This window comes from Neovison vison, chromosome 9 (assembly GCF_020171115.1).
Source record: "Neovison vison isolate M4711 chromosome 9, ASM_NN_V1, whole genome shotgun sequence".
Taxonomy (NCBI): domain Eukaryota; kingdom Metazoa; phylum Chordata; class Mammalia; order Carnivora; family Mustelidae; genus Neogale; species Neogale vison.
Window position 1 is genome coordinate 100,603,591 of NC_058099.1, and position 22,179 is coordinate 100,625,769.

The following is a 22,179-nucleotide window of genomic DNA, read 5'->3' on the forward strand; positions in this document are numbered from 1 at the left end:
TAACTGAAACCATATGATAATTGACTCTCTCTGCTTGATTTATTTCACTCAGCAGAGTGCCTTTGTTTTAGTGCAGATCGTGGTTTAGCCAAGCGGATTACCATCCTCTTATGGGGAGAAGTCGTTTTGAACAAGGCGCGTGCTCTCCGTCCGACTTCGCATACCAGCTGGCAGCTCAGAAGTATCAAAGGAGGCTGCGTGGCAAACCTCAGCCCCATCCTCTTCCCCCTCAGAGGTGGGGAAGCCAAGAGAAAGCACAGTGAGTCACGGCCCTTCCTGCCCACGCGGTCATCGCCATGGCAACCACGGTTGCCAGGTGGAGAATTCTCTCACACATCATAATTGCTATGTCCACTGTCAGCAGATTAGAAAGGAAAATGTCCACAATTCTGGCCTGAATTAAAATGCTCTCAATTAACTAACATCGAGTATTGACATCATAGCCAATAAGAAGCTCTAATTACGTGGTATTTAATGTTGTAAAACCCTTGTGTATTTGGACAGAATACTGCTGGACATATTACCCGTAAAACCCCACACTAGAAATGCTTACTATCTTGATGTACTACCTCCCTTTGTGATGAACATTGCACACATGAAAAAAAAGGATGCTTTTAAAATTCTAACAGTGGCAGTATCGTAGCCAATGAGGTTTATCCGAGGCGCGATTATTGCTAAAATTCTAACATCCTTCTAATAAGAAGAGAAACCGCCGTAATTTTAATCTTTTGAACGCAGGGAAGCTTATACACTCTCTTCCTGGAACAATAATATGGACAAGGTGCTGTGGAAGTTCCTGGAGATGTTGCATAAGGACCGTGTGCATTTGCTATTATGTCTCTGCAAAGAAGACACAAGAAACTCAGAAATAAATATCAGAGAAGTAAATTTAAATCCATTTTTCCCACCAGTAGCACTAGAATTTGTCGTCTTCCTATGGGAGGTCAGGGCTATTTTAAATGAAATTTTTTTCTAACTGTAGTGTTTGTTTCTTCTGTCTACCTGTGCATCCATGTATATTTGCAAAAGTGCATAAGGATGTACAGCCCTGAATTTCATCATGTTTATGATGCAAAGTATTTTAGCACAGTTAGTGGAAACAACCCCAGTCAGCTCCATGTCTCCAGGCCGCCTGGATGGAAACGGTCAGGAGCCAGGGGGTAAGGCTCAGGTGGAAAAAGCTGGTTTCCTGTGACCATCATCTCGAGTGTTCTTTCAAGGGGACTCTCACTTTTCTGCTTTCATACTCGAGGACATTGGACGGTCCAATTATGGAGCTATTTTTAAGTGAAAAGGAGAGATACGGTGAGGAAGATTATTCAAACGGAAAACTATGCAAAAGACTTGAACAGGTATTTCGAAGAATGGAATCTGGGGCTGATCCCAAGAAAGAGGGAGTAAGCCCCCTCCACCGGGTGTCTCCCACGGAACTTGACCATAAATCCTGGGCAGAGCACACACAGCAGCTATGCGGGAATCTGGACGAGGGAAGGGTCATGGGTCAGTTGGGGAAGGACAGTAAGGCCCCAGGTCCCCCGGGCCAGGAGTGTGCTCACCAATTTCCTTTCCTTCCACAATCACTTGACAGAGCTGGAAGACAGACTAGAATCTGTGCTGTGCACTGGATGGGGACAGACCCCGAGACCCCCCCTTCTCATATATTTATTATTATTCATGAATGGCCAAAGACTTGCATGGCCCCTATTAGAACGATTACAGCTAAGTCGTGCCACTCAGTGAGGAGGAGAGAAGACAGCTCCGTAGCTGTGTATGTCTCACACGTGCACACGCGCCTGTGGTCCCTCCACGCTCACCGCACCGAGGACAAGAGCAGACGACGCCAGGCTCGGGGCTTCCCATACACATAACACAACGGCATATTCCAAGTTCACGAACTGCACTGAAGTTGCAGAAAGCCCTTTTCTCTCTTCAAGCATTTGGACCAGAGTTCAAGCAATGCAAATCATGATCGTGAATGATTTTCATGCTGTTCGACAGGGTTTAAGAACAGAGAAGGGTCAGTAGTTGCGGAAGTCTTGAAAATGCAGGCTACCGGGAAGAACAATGTGTTTATTGTGTCCAGGAAAATGTCTACAGGGCATCTGTGTCGTCCTGCCTCTTGAACACGGAGGAAGAAGAGTGGAAGTGCACTTGGGGCCTGAGAGAGCGAGGAAATTCCGGGTTCCTCCGTGGTCTTTCCCTGGGGCCCCAGCCCCCGGGGAACCGGTTTCTGTGGCTGGCAGGGGGAGGGCTGAGGAGGGCAGGGCTACCCCCTTGCTGCCCGCCACTGCCCCTGTGTCCCCTTGTTATTTGGCCACGGCGTTTGCATGGAGGAGAGGAAAGGAAGGTTCTAGCCCAGGGCCACAGAACCGGAGGCCGACCCAGGACCAGGGGAGGGGGATCAAGAGCATGACCCCATAGCCCAGCCAGAGTGAAATCCTGGGGTCACTTCTGAACTCAAGAAGGAGGCTCGTGGGTGATGCAGACGGGAGCTTCTCCGAAGTACATCGCAAATAATTCCAAACCAAAGACCTCGAAACAGCGGTGATAACCAGCGTCCCTGGTAAAAGGGAGGAGAAAGCTAGAAAACCAAAGGGGGTAGAAAACAAATATAAAGAAGAAGCAATTGGAAGTCTTACAGCTGAAAAAATATGATAGCCACAACTAAAAATCCACGGGATGGGTTGACGGGCAGCAGACTGGAGAGGGCAGAGGGAAGTCGGTAAGTGCACAGACGGAAGTCATCCAGTTTGGGCAAAAGAGAGAAGCACAATTTAAAGAGAGCCTTTAAACGGAGGCCGTTTGAACGGAGCCTCCGCCCCCATGCAGCACCAAGAGCCCCAGCGCTCAGCACCGCCCCCCCAACCCCCCGGGGCCGAGCTCCAGATGGGGAAAAGGGAGCATGCAGTGCAGAAAAAGAAAAAGAAAATTCAAGAAATAGTAACGGAAAACTCCCAAATTTATCAAAAGTGTCAAATTAAAATAAGTCTGGACTTACATAAGGAGAGGCTTTAATTAGAAAGCAAGACGATTGCACTGGGGAGAATGCGGTCTCGGAAATCCATGAGGTCTCCAAATCCTACAGAGGAAAGTTCTTCTTTTCTAGGGTATGGGGGTGGCAGGGAGAATCAGGAGAGTGTTTGGAGGGGCAGCTGGGGCCGCCGGGGGAGATGGGCTGCAGGCCTGGTGGGCCGAGGTCTCCTGATGGCCTGCGCGTTCCCGGGAGGTGCCGAGGGGAACGTACTGGCTTCAGACGGCCAGCTCAGGGCCGCGGGCCGAAGGAAGGGGGTGCTTGCACCGAAGCTGGTGGGGAGAAAGCAGAGGCTGGGAAGTAGGCGAAGTGGGCACTTGGTCAAAAGACACAGACTCCGGGAATCCGCAAGCTCAGCAGACGCTCAACAAAATGCGTCTCAGCTCGTGCTCCAGGACCGTCTCGAGGGCAGTCGGAGAAGAACGTTACGAACAGCGAGACACGTGGCTGCGCTTTGCCTCGGGAGAAGGACGGGGTGGCCGGGGGTTAGCAGTGACCACAGAGGAGAACAGGACAGGCCACTTTGGCACGCTGGGACCCTTCTGGATCCCGGCGGTGGTGGTGGTTGAAAACGCACGCAACTGTACACAGAAAATGTCAGTGTTGCCTGTGTCAGCTGAAAAAGTTAAAGGAAGGTTTTAAGACGATATCCCCAAATATTCAAACTCAGCAGTCCTTAGGGAAATGCAAATTATATCTTCTTTCGGTCAGACCTGGGATTTCCCTGACCCCTGTGTCTGTCTCTGAAATGAGACCCCACTTTGGGGTCCTGGAAGTCTCCTGACTGTCCTGTGCTGTGGCCGCTGAGCCCCCGTGTCCCAGCACCACACGGTGTCGTCAGCCACGAGTCTGTCTCCCTCAACACTGACGAAATGAGTAAGACACGGGCTCTAGGCTTGGAGCACGGAGGCCCTCGGCCAGCAAGGGGAAGGGTGTGGCGGGAGTCCAGCTGGAGTCAGACGTGGGCCGCGGTGGCCGGCCAGAGGCAGGACGCGGGCGAGCTCGGGGGTGAGGGAAAGCCGTGCTGGGCTGGAGCGAGAGCTGGGCTGGAGCCTGGATCTGACTCCCTCCCTCTGCGCCTCCTTCCCCAGGCGCATCAGGAACCACGATTGTCTTCTCCGGCTCACGGACACGTAACAGTTACGGCGAGATCTGTCGGCCGACGTTGTGAACCGCCACACCGTGAGCCACCGTCGAAGAGTCGGGGCGGGGGGCGGGGGAGAGGTTTTCCCAGGCTTGGGGGTGGCCTCACAGCGCAGGAGTGCTGGCAGGGGGCACGGGGAGGGGGTTCGCGGCTGCTCAGTGCTCTGGAAAGCTCTTTACAAGCCCTGGGCACCATCCTGGGCCCAGGGGGAGCAGGAGAGGGGGTCCGCGCTGAGAGGGCTCACTCAGGGGGCCGTTGGCCGCGGCTTCGGGGCGCACTCATCAGTGGGGCTGACGGTAAAGGTTTTGACAACATCGTACACGATTCTTTATTCAGCAAAATAGGCTTCTTGTGTCCCTCCTGTCTGTGGAACCGATGGAAAGAGCTTCAATCCTTTGATCCTCCAAGAAGGGGATAACGTAAGTAAAGGGAAAGGTGAAGCCACGGAAGGACAGGCTGGGGTTTAGAAGGGAAAGGAATAGCTTAAACTGGGTGGTCTTCATAAGCTCAGTTTCGCAGATTCAAGCAGACACTGAAAACTGGTAAGGAGTTGACCACCATCGTGTTGGAGAAAAGGGGTTCCTGCCTTATCTCATACCTACACCGTGTCTCAAAGACTCAACTATGAAAGCAGATCTACAGAAGGACAGAATTTTTTGAGACTCTTAGGATACGGCGCCATCCAAAGCATGAAGCCGTGAAGGAAAAACGATGAATAATCCGGAGGGTGTGGAATTCACACCCACCTCCACACAACGGAAGACGATCGAAGCCACTCGGAGGCCAAGATTCGAGGTGCACAACCCCGGCCGGTGTTAACGTCCGTAGAGCCGTGCGCCTCATGGAGAACAAGCCGTCCGCGGAGCGAGGACGCCGGCCAGGACTGGAAGCGAAGCTCCCAAAGCAGACCCATACCCACAGGCGGCAAGCGTGAGGGAAGCGTTGTTCGCTGGCCCTAGGGGCTCCGCGTGGGGGCGACTCTGCGCGAGGAACCGGTTTCGTTTCCTTCGTGGCCTCCTGCTGGGAAAGCTTGTGTGCGATCGCACGTGCGTCGGGAGACCCGTAACCCCGCACACCAGCCACGGGAAACCCGCTCATCCTGCCGTGTCAGTCAGCGCTCTCCAGAGAAACGGCAGCACCACATCCTGGGTGGGGACGACCTAGGAGCAGCTGGACAGCCAGTTGGGAGGGACCGGGAGAGAGGGGGGCTCGTCACAGGCATGGACGCGCGTGTCGGTACGGGTTTAGCGCTCTGGGCACCGGAGGTGGGCCGCAGGTGGGGAGGCTGGAGCTCCAGTCTGAAGGCTGTGTGCTTGGGGGCGGCCTGTACAACCACGGATCGTGGGGGGCGGCCCGTACAACCACGGATCGTGGGGGGCGGCCTGTACAACCACGGATCGTGGGGGGCGGCCCGTACAACCATGGATCGTCGGTTTAAGGCCTTCGAGTGATTGCACGAGGCCCACCACTTAGGGAGAGTGATCTGCTTTCCCCAAAGTCCATGGACTTAAATGTGAGGCTCACCCATGGCACACACAGAAGCATCCAGAGTCCTGTTTGGGCTGAGACAGACACCTGGGCAGGGCAGCCGACCCAGCATGAACCTGGGAGGTAAGATCAGACGGGATGAGACCAGGAACTTTCTCACGTACGTGCGGCTCTCCGACGACGTTTCAGCTCCTGAAACCCGAGCTCGGGGGCCACTTCCTTCCTTCGTACTCTCGGAACCTGGTTCTCGGCTGACAGACCCCACAGACCTGGCAGAGGGGACGTTTCTCCACTGGCCCCTCGAGGAGTTTCTAATGGGGCCGAAAGGGCACAGAACTCAAGAATCATGGACCTGGGCCCCCGCATAGGAACTGGCACTTTCTGGGTAACCGATACAGATTTATTGATTCAACTGTCCTCTCGGCTTCCCCTTCTTGTAGCGTTTTAAAGCACGAGTTTATTTGGGACGTGCTAGGGTTGTTAGCTACTGCTAACACGGGAATCCCGTTACGGTATATAAACGTATCAGATCGACATGATTTATGCCTTGGCCTTACACCACGTCCTATGCCAGTCATGGTCCCATTAAAAACTGAATACATTTTCACCATGAAAGTATATGACGTTACTAACATGAAACCCAAAGTGATTTGAGAAACTTCTCATCTGTATGGACTAGAAGGGGATAAAAAAACACATAGAATCGGGGTGGGGGGAAGATTTAGTAGAAGAAGAACACTGTCAAACTGTTGAGACTTTCTGGGCTTCTCTGCATTTCTTCCCTCAAGTCCTTTCCTTACGTCAAGTGGAAATGGTTTGTGCGTACCAGTGAGAGTCATGTGACATGTAGTACGTGAAGGTCCCCGTCCCCGTGGACACTTCCTCAAACGGAGGGGAGAGACGTGCACCAATAAGGCTCCAAGGGAGCATAGCACAGTTAAAGCCGGGCGGCCTGCCTTGCCTCTAGCGGACACAGACAGCGGGACAGAAGGCGCTTCTGGCGAGTAACCCGGCCACCGCGGCTCGCCGTTTGGCAAAGCAGACACCTGACGCGGACACGGTCTGTCCCCCTGAGCTAGGGCTGTGTCGGCCTCTGTCCACGAGAGCGGAACTGATCAGCTCAGGACCAAGGATGATTCCAAGTTCAGAGAAGTCAGCTGACTATTAATTAGTCACGTCTAATTGCTATTAGACTATTAATTAGTCATGAACTATTAATTAGCAAAGATGAGATCCGTTCCAGGCAGATTGTGGTCAGCAAAACTGGGCACGGCCTATCCGGTAAGGGCTGCTTTTGGAATGCGTGCACACCTTCCCCACGGTGGGTTACACGAAAGACAGCATCCGTGTCTTCCAGAGGGACGGTGACATACGCAGACAACCCCGTCACGGTGACAATTTTGCCCATTTGCTCTTCTGAGCCTCTGGGGTAAGTAGGTCACATCTCTCCCCAGCTCCCTCGGCAGGCCTCCCATTTCTACGGGAAAAAGCCAACGTGTGGTGAGTCAACAGTCCGCGGATGGCGATGTGTCCGTCTGCTTCATTAAAAGACTACAACCTTGTGACTAGCCATAGGCGTATGTGCATAAGCTCCGCGTCCGTCTGGCAGTAGAACGTGATGGAAAAGAAAGAAACGGACACACTTTCCTGAGCCGAATGCAGGGCTCGCTGGGCGGACTCTGGGCCGCTCTTGGGCTCTGGCAAAGCCTTGTCGTATGTTGTAGGTAATATTCTTCTTTTACGTAAATGAGAGTCACGTTATTAGTTAACATAAATAATATCACCATGAGTGCATTTCTTTCACGTTGGGGAGTTTTCTCGTGCGATTTCAGCTTTATTCCACTTACCCTAGTAATACTTCCAGTGTTCTGACAGAGAAGGAGAAAACGGACAAGACGACAGAGAAGTTATCTTCTTCCTTCCTGATGCGCTCAGTGCTCCAAGTTTCTCGCACTCAGATTTTAGCTACGTTTCAGTGTTGTTACAACTCCCATTTCTTCCCGACTCATTTGGGACTGTTCAGGAACAGCCTGCGTCGGCATCAGAAGACACAGATCAGGGCAGCAAAGACGACACGGCAGACTTGTAACCACTTTGGTGGCATTCAGGGGACGTTAGAAAGGTGAGTGCTACCTACCAGACATCTGTGTGCCCCCAGATTCGTGGAGGGGTGAAGGTATCAGGAGGCTGGGAGGTAGTAGGTCAAGCGGACGGAGCCCCGTGCCGGATCGCTGCTGTCATCGGATGTCAGAGAGCCCCTCTCCCCTTCGGCCACCTGAGGGCACGACACACAGTGGCCTTCTGTAATCGGGTCCCGCGAGGACGGTGGCCGCCTGCTCAGAGCCCGGCACCTGCTTCGGCAAGACTGCTCAGGGCTGGAAACTCTGGCTTCTGGAGGAATAACGTGGATAGAAAATGCTGGCCAGGGACACACCATCCCTGGGCTCGGGTGAGCGCTGGTCTGCACCGTCTCAGGACAGGAAGCTGGCAGTGGTGGTGGCAGGAGCTCCAAGCCCCGTCCTCAGAGCCCTCCCCGCTTCTGCACTTCCCAGGGTCAGCGCTGGGTGGGCCCTGTGTGCGCTGGGGCCGAGCATCCGAGGAGGAGGCAGAGCCACTGGAAGAAATGACCACGGACTTAGTGGTGAAAACCACACACGCCTATCACCGTACGGTTTTCAAGGGACCCAAAGGGCTGTAGGAGAGCACCCATTTCCCTGCCAGTTCCCACAGCTGGGGGGCTGTCCCCATGCCTCCCTCCAGGTTGTCACTGGGAGCTCTGCCTGGGCAGGACAAATGTCCCCCATGTCTCCCCGCGGCCTCATGGGCAAGGCAGCAAATAACGAACATACGGGCTGTGTGTCCCAGAGGTGGTGCATCCTCCCCGTTCCCAAGCCGCGCACCCGCTCTGGGAACACGTTTTTCTAATCAGATTTCGCCTGCACGTCCATGATTTTGTGTATCAGTTCCTTCACTGAGACCTATACCCAATGCGCTGCAGCTTGTTGAAAAACGGGGGAGAGGTTACCACTATCTGACCGTTCTAAAAATTGATGGAGATTATTCACCTCCCCCCTCCCTACACCCCACCCCGGAGACCTGGCTCCCATCGGTCCCTTCCTGGACGCTCTGTAGAGAGGAGACCCATTCCCAGTGTTCTCTCCCGTTCCCCCCAGCTTTCCGCGCAGCCGCCCCTCTGTGTCCGCAGCCGTGACCACCACCTCCCCTTCCCCGTGGCTGCCCTCGTCTGCATCTCCTTCATGCTCACCCATAACATTTTTAGCTCGCCCTCTAGCTCTGCCAAGATACCGTTAGAGATCTGGAAATTACAGATCTCTGCTGAAGCCACATAAGTGGGAAACCAAGTTTTGGTCCGTCCCTTATATTTTTTTCAAGGTTTTATTTGTTTATTTGACAGACAGAGAGCACGAGCAGGGGGAGCTGCGGGCGGAGGGAGAAGCGGGTTTCCCGCTGAGCAGGGAGCCCGACGCGGGGCTCGATCCCAGGACCCTGAGATCACGACCTGAGCCGAAGGCTCTCAACCCACCGAGCCACCCAAGCATCCCCCACGTGTATTTTTCTGTGTTTCTTCTACCTTCATCACAAAATATTTTCTGCGTGGTTTAAGGCGATTTATGTCATAGTCACTGAAAGTCCGCACTATGGTCACCCACAGCAGGATGTCAGCCGTCACGGGCCGGTCGTGTCAGGCATGGGTTTTTATCTGGAGGCCTTGCCGCCGTGGGGCCTCGCAGCCGGAGGAGCTGCCCCTTCCGGTGCCCGCTCCTCTCATAGCCTGTCCGGGAGGGGCCCTTCAGGCGCAAACCAGCTGATCCAAAGCCCAACCCCCCCCCTTTATGGGGCTCTCACAGGGCTCTTAGGCTCAGCCACGGCCCCCGCACCCGAATCGCCCCAGGTCTGTTGCCAGACCACGAGACACGGCCCTGATGCACCAGACACCCCTGAAATCAGCCGGACTAGCCAGTCCTGAGCTTGCTTACCCCGCCTGGCCCTGCCTTTCCTGCGGAAACCACGAGAAGGCTGTTGCCCACATCCCCGCCTCTGCTTCCTGGCCAGCTGCCCCACGCGGCTCCCCATGGGGCGCCTGTCTCCTCTTCTAAGGAACGGGGAAGACAGGAGCGTCTTCCTGCCTGGCGGTCATTTGCACGTTGGTGTGTCATGCCGTATCTGATGAAAACTAACCCCAGGTGCACACGGTCCGGCTGGTCGAATGCCCAGGGCCACGCGCCACGGGGACGGGGTCTCCTCCTTGGATCTTTCCGGAATAACGCCCCATCCCCAGATATTTTCACAGCCTAAGTCTGGCCCGTGGGGATGTTACCCTACATGGCAGAAGGCCTTGGCAGGTGGGATTAGGCTAAAGATATTAAAATGAGGAGAACACTCGGGATTTTCTGGGCGGGTCCAGCAGGGTCACAAAATCAGAGGGAGGCAGGAGATGGAGTGATCGGCAGCGGGCGGCAGAAGCAGAGGGTGGTCTTGAGGAGAGGAGGGGTCTCAGGAGGCCTCATCTAGCTCAAAGAGGCTCAGCGATGGGTTCTCCACTCAGCCTCCAAAAGGAACGCAAGCCCCCTGGACCTGAGCCATGAATCTCCTCTCTGGCTTCTGACCTCCGGAGCAGCATGTGTGTCGCTTTGAGCCCCACCCAGCTCCCCTGCGCTGAGCAAACCCCACCATTCTGTGGGGTCCCCGGGTTTCAGACGTCTCTTCCCCGGCTCCAGCCTCCGTTTCTCCAGGAGGGTCCTCGCGCCCCCGGAGACCCCCTGAGGGTCATCGTTTCTCAGCCACCCTGCTCTAGCAGCATTTATGCTGCTGCTGTCCCCGGTCTGTGGTTTGCCTGGGTCCCATTTCCTCCCCCCACCCCGCCCCTGCCCAGAACGAGGACAGGCTGTCAGGAGGGACCTGAGGCTTTCCTGACACATAGCTGCCTCGGAGAGCCATTCCTGGCCGTGTTTCTTCAGTTTCTCATAACGTGGCTGGATTTTGTTAAAAGCACCAAACCGGGGCATTAAAAATTTCATTCAGCTCTCCAAAGGCAATTTGAAAATGTTTCCATATTTTTAATCTTTTGAAATTTTAGGCACTGGTGTCTCAACAGGTAGAGACGGGAAGAAGATCCATGCCCACATGCGAGGGAGAGAGGAGAGAAGACCCATCGCCGCCTGGGGACAGCCTTCCAGAGAGTGGGACCGGCCTCTCAGCTGACCCCGGCCGCAGCGCTCATGAGCGGAGTGCGCAGGACAGAGGAACACGTGAAGCGACACCCAAACCAGTCAGCAAAATAGAGGGGGAGGGCGGGGAGTCCCATCGGACAAACAATGCACCGTTTCTTCCACCAGTAAGTTTCAAGAGATGAAAGAAGATGCAAAAGGGGAAGGTGAAGGGGGATGATTGGGGTCTCATTGCAAAGACACAAACAGTAGACGAGTGACATTGAGGAGACCATCCACAGTTGAAAACGGGATGGATGGATGGACGGACGGATGGACGGATGGATGGATGGACGGACAGATGGACAGATGGACGGATGGATGGATGGATGGATGGATGGACGGATGGACGGACGGATGGATGGACGGATGGATGGACGGACGGATGGACGGATGGATGGATGGATGGATGGATGATGGACGGATGGATGGACGGACGGATGGATGGATGGACGGACGGATGGATGGACGGACGGACGGACGGACGGATGGATGATGGATGGATGGATGGACGGACGGATGGATGGATGGACGGAAGGATGGATGGATGGATGGATGGACAGACGGATGGACGGATGGATGGATGGATGGATGGATGATGGATGGATGGACGGACGGATGGATGGATGGACGGATGGATAGATGGATGGATGGACGGATGGACGGATGATGGATGGATGGATGCATGGACGGATGGTTGGATGGATGGACGGATGGATGGGCGGATGGATGGACGGATGGATGGATATACACAGATGACAGATGATAGAGATGATAGATGACAGATAATCAGGGTCCCATTTCCTCCCAGCCCTCCCCCGTATGGATCAATAAGTAAAGTGTAAAGCAGTTTTTCAAACTCAGATGAGCTTATGAATCAGTGGGGGATCCTGTTAGAAATCACAGTCTGAGTCAGTAGATGCATCTAAGTCAGGGCCCGAAGTGACGCTGAGGCCACAGGTCCACGGACCACATTGAGCATAAGCCACAGGTGTAGAGTGGCTAAAGGCTGGACGAGACCAAATTATATTGGAGAATTTGTTAAAGTCCTGAGAAGACTTTACTAGTACGGAGCCACACTGGTATTACAGGACGGGAATTCCGTCCTGTGCTTACAGCACACGGTCAAGCTCTTGTTATCATTACCCCCTAGCTGCCTTTCTTCTCCACTGAGCTGACGTAACTGCCTGCTTTAATATGCATAGGCAAGTTTATTAATGTACCTTTCCTTTTGACAGGTAAATGCTATGAACATTTCTCTTGCATAATTACAAACTCCAGATAAATATAGCATTAAGGTGAAATCTGTATGAAGATTTTTTCTTTTTCTTTAAGATTTTTTAAATGATCATACTATAGAAAAGACCTAGCGTGTGGAAAATAACAGCCTCTTTTCCCAGAGACAACATTGCATGTTTTCCGTTTTTTGTATTTCTATAAAACAATGTAAATTAATATTTCCACTGTTTTCATCAGGGATGACCTAAAGTAAAATGCACACATTCCATTACTTCTTGATTAAACTGCTTTGGAAAGTACCTAAAAACTCTTCCTTATGAAGGGTGAGACATTTGGCATAGAGAGAGAGCATGTCATTACTTTGAAAACTCCGGAGAGGGTCTGCAATACAAAATCCAGGGCTCCTTAGAGACGCGGCCGATGATAGGCTGGGACAGGATGTACGTATAAGATGGACTTGCAGCATCTTGTTGAGCCAAACAGTGACGTGCTCCAAAACAAATCAAAATGATGGGAATGTGTCAGAGAGTTGCCAGAGTCAACGGAAAGAGCTCCCAACAGCCAAAGTTGGAACAAAGGGAGCAAAAATAAATAGAGTGATGTTGGATTATATCCCAAAGAATAAAATAAACACCCCCAAGTCTATCCTAATATACGCCAATGGTGCGATGAGGAATAAATACAGGAGAGAAGACCTAACTCCCCATGCGAAAGCGTTCCGGTGTGTATGGTGACCTCCCTCCAAAGAGGACAGCATGGGAAGTGGGGGGAAAGGAGAAACTTCATGGAGGAACCTCACAAACATGATCTCAGCCGGTGGGAGGGTTGGGGGTCAAGGTTAATGACACCAGTAGTGATAGGTCACGGGAGTGCCGTGCACCCTTGGAGAATGGCGCTTGGCTTCTGCGGTCTTTCTTCTCAAAACTCATGAGGAAGATCCAGATTAATCGCAGTAGAAGGACATTTTACAAAATGCTTAACCACGGCTGTTCAACACTGTCATGGAGGAAAGTCTGAGAAACTGTCACAGCCAAGAGGACCCTCAACAGACATGACTTCAGTTAACAGCACTGTTTCCCCACTGGTCCACTCATGGTAATAACTGTGCCGTTTTGATGTGTGATGTCAAGAAGCACGACTAGGTGTGCAGTGCACGGAACTCCCTGAGCTGTCCTTGTGAATTTTCCGTAGATTTAACATTGTTCTAAAATAAAAATTTCACTTATACTCTTCATTTTAAAAATTAGATACATGGGGGGACCTGGGGGCGCAGTCGGTGAGCCGGTCACCTCTTGATCTCAGCTCAGGGCTCGATCTCAGGGTTGGGCGTCCAAGTCCCGTGTTGAGCTGTACACCTGGCATAGAGCCTACTTAGAAAACTAAATTATGCAGATGCATAGTGTGTGTACAGATGTGTCCGTGTAAGTATGTAAGTGTGTATGTGTATGTGTATGTGTCAGTGTATGTATGATGTACCACCTTTGCAACGCACTGAAATCATTCCCTTCTAGTGCATTTTATTTCTTCTTTCTTCTCTTTCTTGCCATCCTAGTATCTGTTGGTTTTATTGTTTACTCCGTTTTAAGGTTTATAACACATACATTCTACTTTCAAACTATGCTTGTCTCCTTAAAGACGCGTCTATAGACTGGCTGTAAGAATGAAACACTAAGACGGAGCAATCACAATCGTATTATGGCGGAGATACTGATGGAGAGCTAAACCAGCAATATCCGTTGCCCGGCAAAGTGCTAACTGGACCATCCAGTGAAATCGCTAATGGTCTTGGTATAACTTGGGTGTCAACGTGCACCCATTGTTTAAAAATCTTTTCTCTGTGTACTCTGTTGCAGTTTGTGGATACTGTACGTACACAGACTAAAAATCTAAAACCCGGTTTCTGTTTTTCATAGAGCATTTTTTCCGTATTGATGTGTTTTTCTCCAGTCTTGAAAAATATTCACCAGAGATTTTCTAAATGTTCAGTTATTTTTTTAATTCATTTTACTGAGAATTTTTGCCTATAGTTAGATGTACGATCTGGACTCTTTCTTTAAATTAGGTTTATGATTCGTGGTAGTGTTCTTTTTTGCTACAAATGTTCATTCTCTTTTTCTGAAAATCACATGGCATCATAGATGGGAACCACTGGATATTCTTTTTTTTTTTTTTTTAAGATTTTTATTTTATTTATTTATTTACTTCTGAAAGAGATCACAAGTAGGCAGAGAGGCAGGCAGAGAGAGAGGAAGAAGCAGGCTCCCTGCCAAGCAGAGAGTCCGATGCGGGGCTCCATCCCAGGATGCTGGGATCATAACCTGAGCCAAAGGCAGAGGCTTTACCCCACTGAGCCACCCAGGCGCCCCACCACTGGATATTCTTGTGTTTCCTCTTCCCCTCCCCCTTCCCTACTGGGGACATGCGGTGTTGGAAAGACAATGTTGGCTTCTCTCCTCGCACGCACCTTACCTGATGACCTGTTCTTTCTTTAGTTGTCATTAAAATCGTGCAAGGTTTATTTTCTATTATCCAAAAAGTTCCCCGTCACAAGGCTCACCTGCTTCCCATGATGTGGGCGGCCTCCTCCCTGCCCTGTGCAGAGGAAGAGCTCGGAAACACCACGGAGGGAGAAGAGAAGGCCCCCCAATGGCATTGCTTCCTCGGGTTCTGGGGTTACCCTCCTCCTTCTCGTTAAGCCCATCGCTTACATTCTCACTGAGTCAGTCAACCTCAGACCAGCTGAGTCTGAGTCTCCCTAACATTTTTTTTTTAAATATGCAACCCTATATAGTTGTATTTATTTTCTTAATTTAAATTCAACTTAAATAACATAACATACAGTGTATTGTTAGTTTCTGGGGTAGAATTTGGGGATTCCCCGGTTGCCTATGACACCCCGTGCTCATTCCATCAGCCCGGGACAGTTTTCAGTGGAATACATATGTTATTAACTTTAAAACATAGGAAACAATAAAACCAACAGAATTAGGGCTAAAACTCTTGAACACAAAAGAAACAGAAATCCAAGAATTTGGGCTTAGAATCTGGCCACGTCGATGTCCCTGGACGCGACGACTGAGGCGGGAAGTGCGTCTGATACCAGGCGTCCGGGCTCCTCCGCTGTCACCGAGACGCGGGAGGGCGCGACAGCAGCCACCTGTTGGCTTCCCGAGGCTGACACGGGTCCGGTGGGAAACCTGTCCGTTCTACAGGCATTTCTCTTTCCCCTGAGTATTAAATAAGAATTCTAAAGTATCGACCCGGCACATAAGCCAACCAGTGAAAAGACAACAATGCCCAGAGGTCCGGGGCCCTGCCTGCTGACCGCCAGGACATCTCGCCGCGTCCTTGGCTGCAGACTTGTGCTGTGGGTAGACCGCGATGCACACGTCCGCTCGGCGCCAAGCTCCCGCCGAAAACAGAAGCACCCACAGGGGGTCAAGCAGAGACCGCGCTCCGGAAGGTGAAAACACCAGAACAGAGCAGTGAGCACGAGGGCCCGTGAGCAGAGGGAGGACGGGGCAAAGCGCAGAGGACGCAGCAGTCCTGACGGGAGAGGCGAGGAGCCACGGACGGTCCCTCCAGCAGGGGACGAGGGGCGGGAGCAAAGCCGGGGTGTTTACCTCGGTCGCTAATGACTGAATCACGCTGAGTGCATGATCGTTAACAATGAAACAAGACGTGTTAAACCCCAAAAACATGCATTCCAGTGAAAAATGTCAGTGTTTTGAGGTCAACAAAAACCTCACCCAATTTCAATCACTCTGCATCTCCTGGGATTTTATTTTTTTTTTAACTGGAAGGATGAGTGTCTGGCGAGAGGCTGTGTGTCAGTGGGAAAGCACGCGTCCTGTGGGATTCCCGGGTGTGGGATGTACGTGCTGTCGAGCGGAACCTCCCCACGTCCGTTCAGACGCAGGAACATCCAGAAATAAAGGATTCCTGCCCTTCTGTCCTGGATGTGTAATTATACTTCAATTAGGACAAATTTTTTTGTATTCCCTGAAGGAACACAAACTCTGTAGGAACCAAATTGAATGGTAAGTAATAAAGTTGTAATTAAATTGATAGTTGGTGGTTTCCTGCTGTGACCACTGCACACAATGCTTGGGTGTTTTTTTTTTTTTTACAATATTTGCTTTGGAGCCATCAAGGGGACCGAGGATATAATGCGGTATGCAAGGCAGTTATTACGAAGAGAAACTCACTTAAGCTTTTTAGAACATTCTCGAGTCATGCAGCCTTTTGTTTGTAATTGGATTTTTGCTGGAGGTAGGGACTGGATGCTTCCAAGGGAAAAATGGTCTTCATCTGGAAGTGGCTAACCTGATTGAAGAAGTCAGTTGTAGGTCCTTAAGGACAAGACTCTGGGACAAAATGAAAAATCATCTCATTTTCTAAACCAGTGGATAGACCTTTCTGGCCACCCTCGTTAACACATACCATGTGGAGTCGAACCACATCAGTCCAGATGGGGCAACTCAGACTAGAACTTTGCAGGGTTATAGAAGTAAGTCCCAGATGTGTCATTTCAAGGCTGATCATTCTATTCATCACAACTATGTGGTGAGGCACAAAAGTATTTTTGGAGTCATGCTATTTTCCACATATTAAACATATTAAATTATACCCAGATACATGATTTTCCTTTTAAGATAGGGAATGAAAATATTTTCCTTGGAAGAAACACACACAGTAGATCTGTACATCGTGAAGTGGGCTGTCAATGAACAATTAGCGATTATTCACTGACTCCTGCTGCGTAGGAAATCGCTCCAAAATTCAGTGGCTTGCAAGAGGGCTTCTCATCTCCAGTTTCTGCAGCTCTGGGGCCCACCAAGGCCCTGCTCTGGCTCAGGGTTCTGTCGTCAAGGTGCTGGGGAGACTGCAGTCACCCAGCCACAGCAAAGCCCACCGGAGAAGTTCTGTTCCCAGACCCACCGGTGGGCTTGTGGCAGGATCACTCCTGGCAGGTTGTTGGCTGGAAGCGCCTCCCAGCCCTTGCCGTGTGGGGCTGCTTCAGGTCTGTCACTGTGTCTTTGTCAGCGAGAGGGAGTAAAAGAAGCCACGAGGGCATGAGTAAGGGAGGGAGGGTCTCCTGTGACCCACCCTCGGGAGCTGCATCCCATCACATTTGCCACTTTCTGATGGTTAGAAGCAGGTCACAGGGTCCAGCCCCAGCTCAGGAAGGGGTTCCCCTGGGAGGCCGGTCACGGGGTCTGCTCTAGCAGCTGCCAGCTCTAACCCAGCAGGCGGGGAGACAGGCACATGAAGAGTAAACAGAAATCCCAGGCTGAGCAAACACTTCTTCACGGTCCCTTCCATCGATGCCCTCCTGCAGACCGACAGACCCCATCAAATACATCCCAATCCACTCTTCCTTTCTTCGGATTCCTAATTAGAGCGCCATTTAAAAGGAGTTACCTGATGACAAAGAACGATCACAAAGACGGAACGTCTTAATATTATGACACGAAAAATAACACACGATTGATTCAAATAGTTAACGTTTCAGAAATACAGCTCTATCCTACAGTGAAATATACCAGCTGACGAAGATCGCTAGTCAATTAAAGAAAGACAAAATTAAGTCACTAATGGACTGCTGTTGTTTTCTCCCATCACACCGGGGGAAGAATTAAAGATTGAGACCATCTACATAAACTTTTTTCTATGTAGGTTTTTTAAATTTAAAAGACTAGACTCCAAATTTAAGAGGTTCAAGAGCAGGTCCGGAGGAGATTGGCCGCGTGTTGTCCACACTGTCCTAATGTGTAATGGTGACCATATGTTCCTTTTACAAACGTAACACAGTTTGTAACAAGCGTGCGGTCCGGAAGAAGGAGCCCTGCATGTTCTTTATTCTCGTATCACAGTTGAGCGATGGGTTCAACGAGCTCCATGGGGCACCCATGGTGGCCCACGGCAATGGTCCAAAACCAGCTTACACACTCAACGCAGGCGTGCCTTCTGCCCTGCAGGACGTCACACAGATCCTTCTGGCTAACATGATGGCCCTGGTTTGGAATGGGTTGTATTTCCAAAGATTGCACCTCGTGGGCACCGGTAAGCCAGTAAAGCGATGACTTTGAGTGCTGGAAACCCAGCTCTAGAAGGCAGGAATCATTCATCTGCAAGTCCTCATTCGTCGCCACGAAAATCCTTCCTCAGAAACGTGTCTGTCCCTTTCACTCTGCTGTCTTTCTGGCTGACAGATAGCGATGGCTGTGTCTTCTCTCCACAACCTGGACGCTGCTGCGTTTAACTAAAAATGGGTTTCTGCAGGATGGCAGTAAATAAAAATGTTTCTGTCGTCGACTACCTACGAGTATCAGTGACTTACGTGGGATTCTCTAGGCCATCCGGGCACCAGAAATGCTCAGAGGCTCCCCAGACCACGCGTACTGTATCTCCAGAACTCGGGTCGGCAGCTGTCCTCTCTTGCACAGACTTGATCTAGTGCCCCATAAAAACTGAAAATGGGACAAAAATGTCACCACTCACCATGAGTTACGCAAAAGCTTGTCTTGATTTATATTTTTCATGATCATGTTTCCTAGCCTAAGTCCCCACTGTGATGTGCAGCTCCCTTCAGGTTCCTGCAAAGGCATGGAAAGAGCCAACAAAGCCAGAGCATAGGTGAGATGGGGTAGAAGAAGTCGGGGGAATGGACGCCCTGCCCAGATGGCAGAACCTCACTCCCAGGTCTTAGATGCCTGTAGACGCTCAGGACAGCCCCACACTGACCCAGATCCAAGGACTTGCTTGCAAGGACTGGAACCAACAAGTTTCCTGTCCCTCTTTCAAAGATTTATCAGACAGAGATCCCATTTCTGCGCTAAATAATACTGGGACTAGGGCTACTTGTTCCAGAAAATACTTGCTGGAGAGAGAACACTAAGCCAACTATTAAAGTAGCTAATTATCAAAACTGGCATCTCTTATCATCAACATTTTCTGACTGACCTTCCCACTCCGTGCACACCAACCCAAGTCACACACTGTGCCCTATCCCCACCAGATTTCCCTTTGAAAGGTTGCTTCAAATCACCCAGCCACATCTCTAGAATCTTATGAACGTCTTCCCGTGATTCCCCTCCGAGACACTGTGCCTGTTCTTCCACACTGCCATGAAACCTGGAAAGTTAGTTTTGCTTGATCAATAGGACACTGGGGAGAGATCTTTTTCTCAGGAATTGGCAGCCACCACTTCAGGACTCTCAACCTGTAAGCAATCCCTGCCCTTCCCACGACATCACACATGTATGTGAGAACTCACTTTGATTTAATGGATTTACATATTAAAATGATCTTGAAATTGGCCATTAACATCACATTAGAGGGACCACGGGGTTTGCCCTGGGTTGTTCACGGCACTCCCAAGACATGGAGGTCTTCACCGAGCAAGATTTAGAAAAGTTGAGTCAATTTTATTGGGCTCTAGAGGATACAAAGACTAGCGACGCGAGCCACTGCCCATCCCAGCCCCATCTGCCTGGTGCAAGCCATTTTGCACTGTCTTCTTGTATCAGCTACCAGACGAGTGAGGATGGGCAGGAGACCCGGAAGACTGCACTCAGTTTTAGCAGATGCTTTCCTTGGTAGGAAGCTGAGGGCATTAGCTTTTGCAGCAGCATCAATAAGGGGGAAAAAGGTATTTCTCATAAATTCACTTAGGGTGTGAACGCTGGCTTGTGTGTGAGGGTTTGTGTATCTATGACCCCTGGAATGGCACAGTAGTGGTGGTTACAAGACGATGCCTTTCTTTGACCAGGATCTAATCTGTTTTACCGAAACTGTAGACCAGTCTCTTTTCCTCTAAGGCAACAGGAGGGTAGGCACTTTGCAAAACCTTCTAGCAATGACAATCGGATTTAAGGTGCCCATGATTTACTGATGGTCTGCTATGTGCTAAGAAATGTGTAAATATTGTTTTAAGTTCTCTAAACCAGTGCTTCTCAAATTGAGTGCCCCCAAGGATCTTGTTAAGATGCAAATTCAGGTTCAGTAGGACTGGGATGGAGTCCAGGAGCTTTTGTGGGGATGGAACTATTCTGTATCTTGATTGTCATGGGGATTACATAAATCTATACATGTCTTCAGATTCATAGAACTGTGCAGTAAAAAATAACTCGTTTTTACTGTACAATACTTTTAAAAATAAGATTCAAAGTCACACATGCAAGAAAAAAAAGAAAAGAAAAAGATGTATCAAAGATGATGAGACGCTCTGAAAAATTCCCAGCATCACCATAAAATACTCCTTCCAAAATGTTTACCCGGAATCTAGCCATGAGGAAAAGATCCATTGTTCCAAACTGAGACAGTCTATAAAACAACTTGCCTAGATTCTGCGAAATAATCAATATGGTGAGAGGGAAAACAAAAAGGCTGTAAACTGCTCGGATTTAAGAGTCTGAACACAGACAGAACAACTCGATGCAACATGGGACCCTTGACTGGGCCTTAAGTTAGGAGACACAGAGCCCAGAAATAAGTGACATCGTTGTGGGTAATGAGGAAACTCACATGTCCCCTCAATATTAGATAAAAGTACCACGTCAATGTTAATGCACCTTCATGTGACACTTTTGTTGGTTACAGAGGAAAATGTCCTTGTTTAGTTCATGCCAAAATATTAGGGGACAACGGGACGTGATGTCTACAACTCATTCTCCGATGATTCGGCAAGACACACACACGCGTCCTACGGAATCAAACATGGCGGACGTTAATGCAGAAGGGTCCGTGGGTGGCCTCATACGCTTCTTGCAACCAATTGGAAGGTTTACCACTTTTTTTTTTTCAAAATAAAAAGGCAGTGGACTAGTTTCCTACGACTGCCATAAAGAACTATCACGCTTAGCAGCTTGAAACAACATGCTTCAGAAGCGAGGCTGAGAAGCTGGTCAGATCTGACATCGTGACATGAATTCCTTTCCTGGCTGGATTTTCCTCCTGCGAGTGGCCTCAGGTAGATCCTGGTTCCAAGCACAGGACAATCTAGGCCTAGTCACTCTTGGAAAATGAAAGAGAACCATCATATGCTCCTATTTAAAAAAAAAAAAAAAGCTCAGGTGTTTCTATCTTTTTAAGGTGGCTTCCCCAGTGCCCTGTGTTTGCAGGTGCTGCTGTCCAGAACCTTCTTGGCATCCTCCGTCTTCTGTCTCTGGGTCTCTGGTTGTGCCTCAAGGTCAGAGTCCTGCCCCCACCGCCCCATACCCTCTGCTGTCCTCTGGATCACAGAAGCCTGGATTCAAGCCTGGACCTCTTTCCTCTCCTTGGAACACTGACATCCTCTGCTCTAACCCTCAGGGTCCTCCACCCAAACCTGGTACAGACCAGGACAGAAGCCCCTGGCTTCCTGCTTCTTTGCTAGATCCACAGCATTTGGTGAAGATTCAAAGCTTACAAACAAACTTCTCCATTTTCTTGAGATTCCTGTTTTGCCCACATGTTGCCTTTTTTTTTTTTTTTTTTTACCACCAGCTTTTTGGAGGTAGAAAGCATAGATGTTCGTTGTGAGCGACATAAAAGAAAAGTCCATGTCCTAAAAAGCAGAGAGCTATTTCTCACCACCGAGAGGGAGCCAGGCCCCTTCCTAACTGCTGTCCTCCAGCTCGGCGACTCGTGCTACGGGCTCCAGCCCAGTTCACGACCAGCGGTCTTGGTCGACTGCACCTATTTCTCAAGGAATTAGCCAATCCCTATTGCGTACAATGTCATCTGTGTGCCGGAGGAACTCTAGTGAACACAGAATTTTCAGTCAGAAGTTCAATGGTGAGATCAGCCCTCCCGTTATCTTCCAAGGCGACCCGATGACTTCGGTGTCTGGTCCTTTTGGTAGAGGTGGTTCTGAGCTGTGTGAAGGGCGGGGGCACGTTTCCGTGGTTCGTGGTACTCTGGGGCTTGTGGGGAAGACTGTGGACGAACGCTGTATATCGCCCAGGACAATTTTCTTTTAACCAAAATTTGTGTTTCTCTGTAGTTTATCTGTGATCAGTCCCAGTTTCCCTTTTCTTCTCTCTTTTTGTTGGGGGGGAGGAAGA

General features: G+C 50.4%; 1 pseudogene; it reads left to right on the top strand.

The window, feature by feature from the left end:
- Positions 1-619: 619 nt before the first annotated feature.
- Positions 620-747, top strand: LOC122917851 (annotated as a pseudogene).
- Positions 748-22,179: the final 21,432 nt, after the last annotated feature.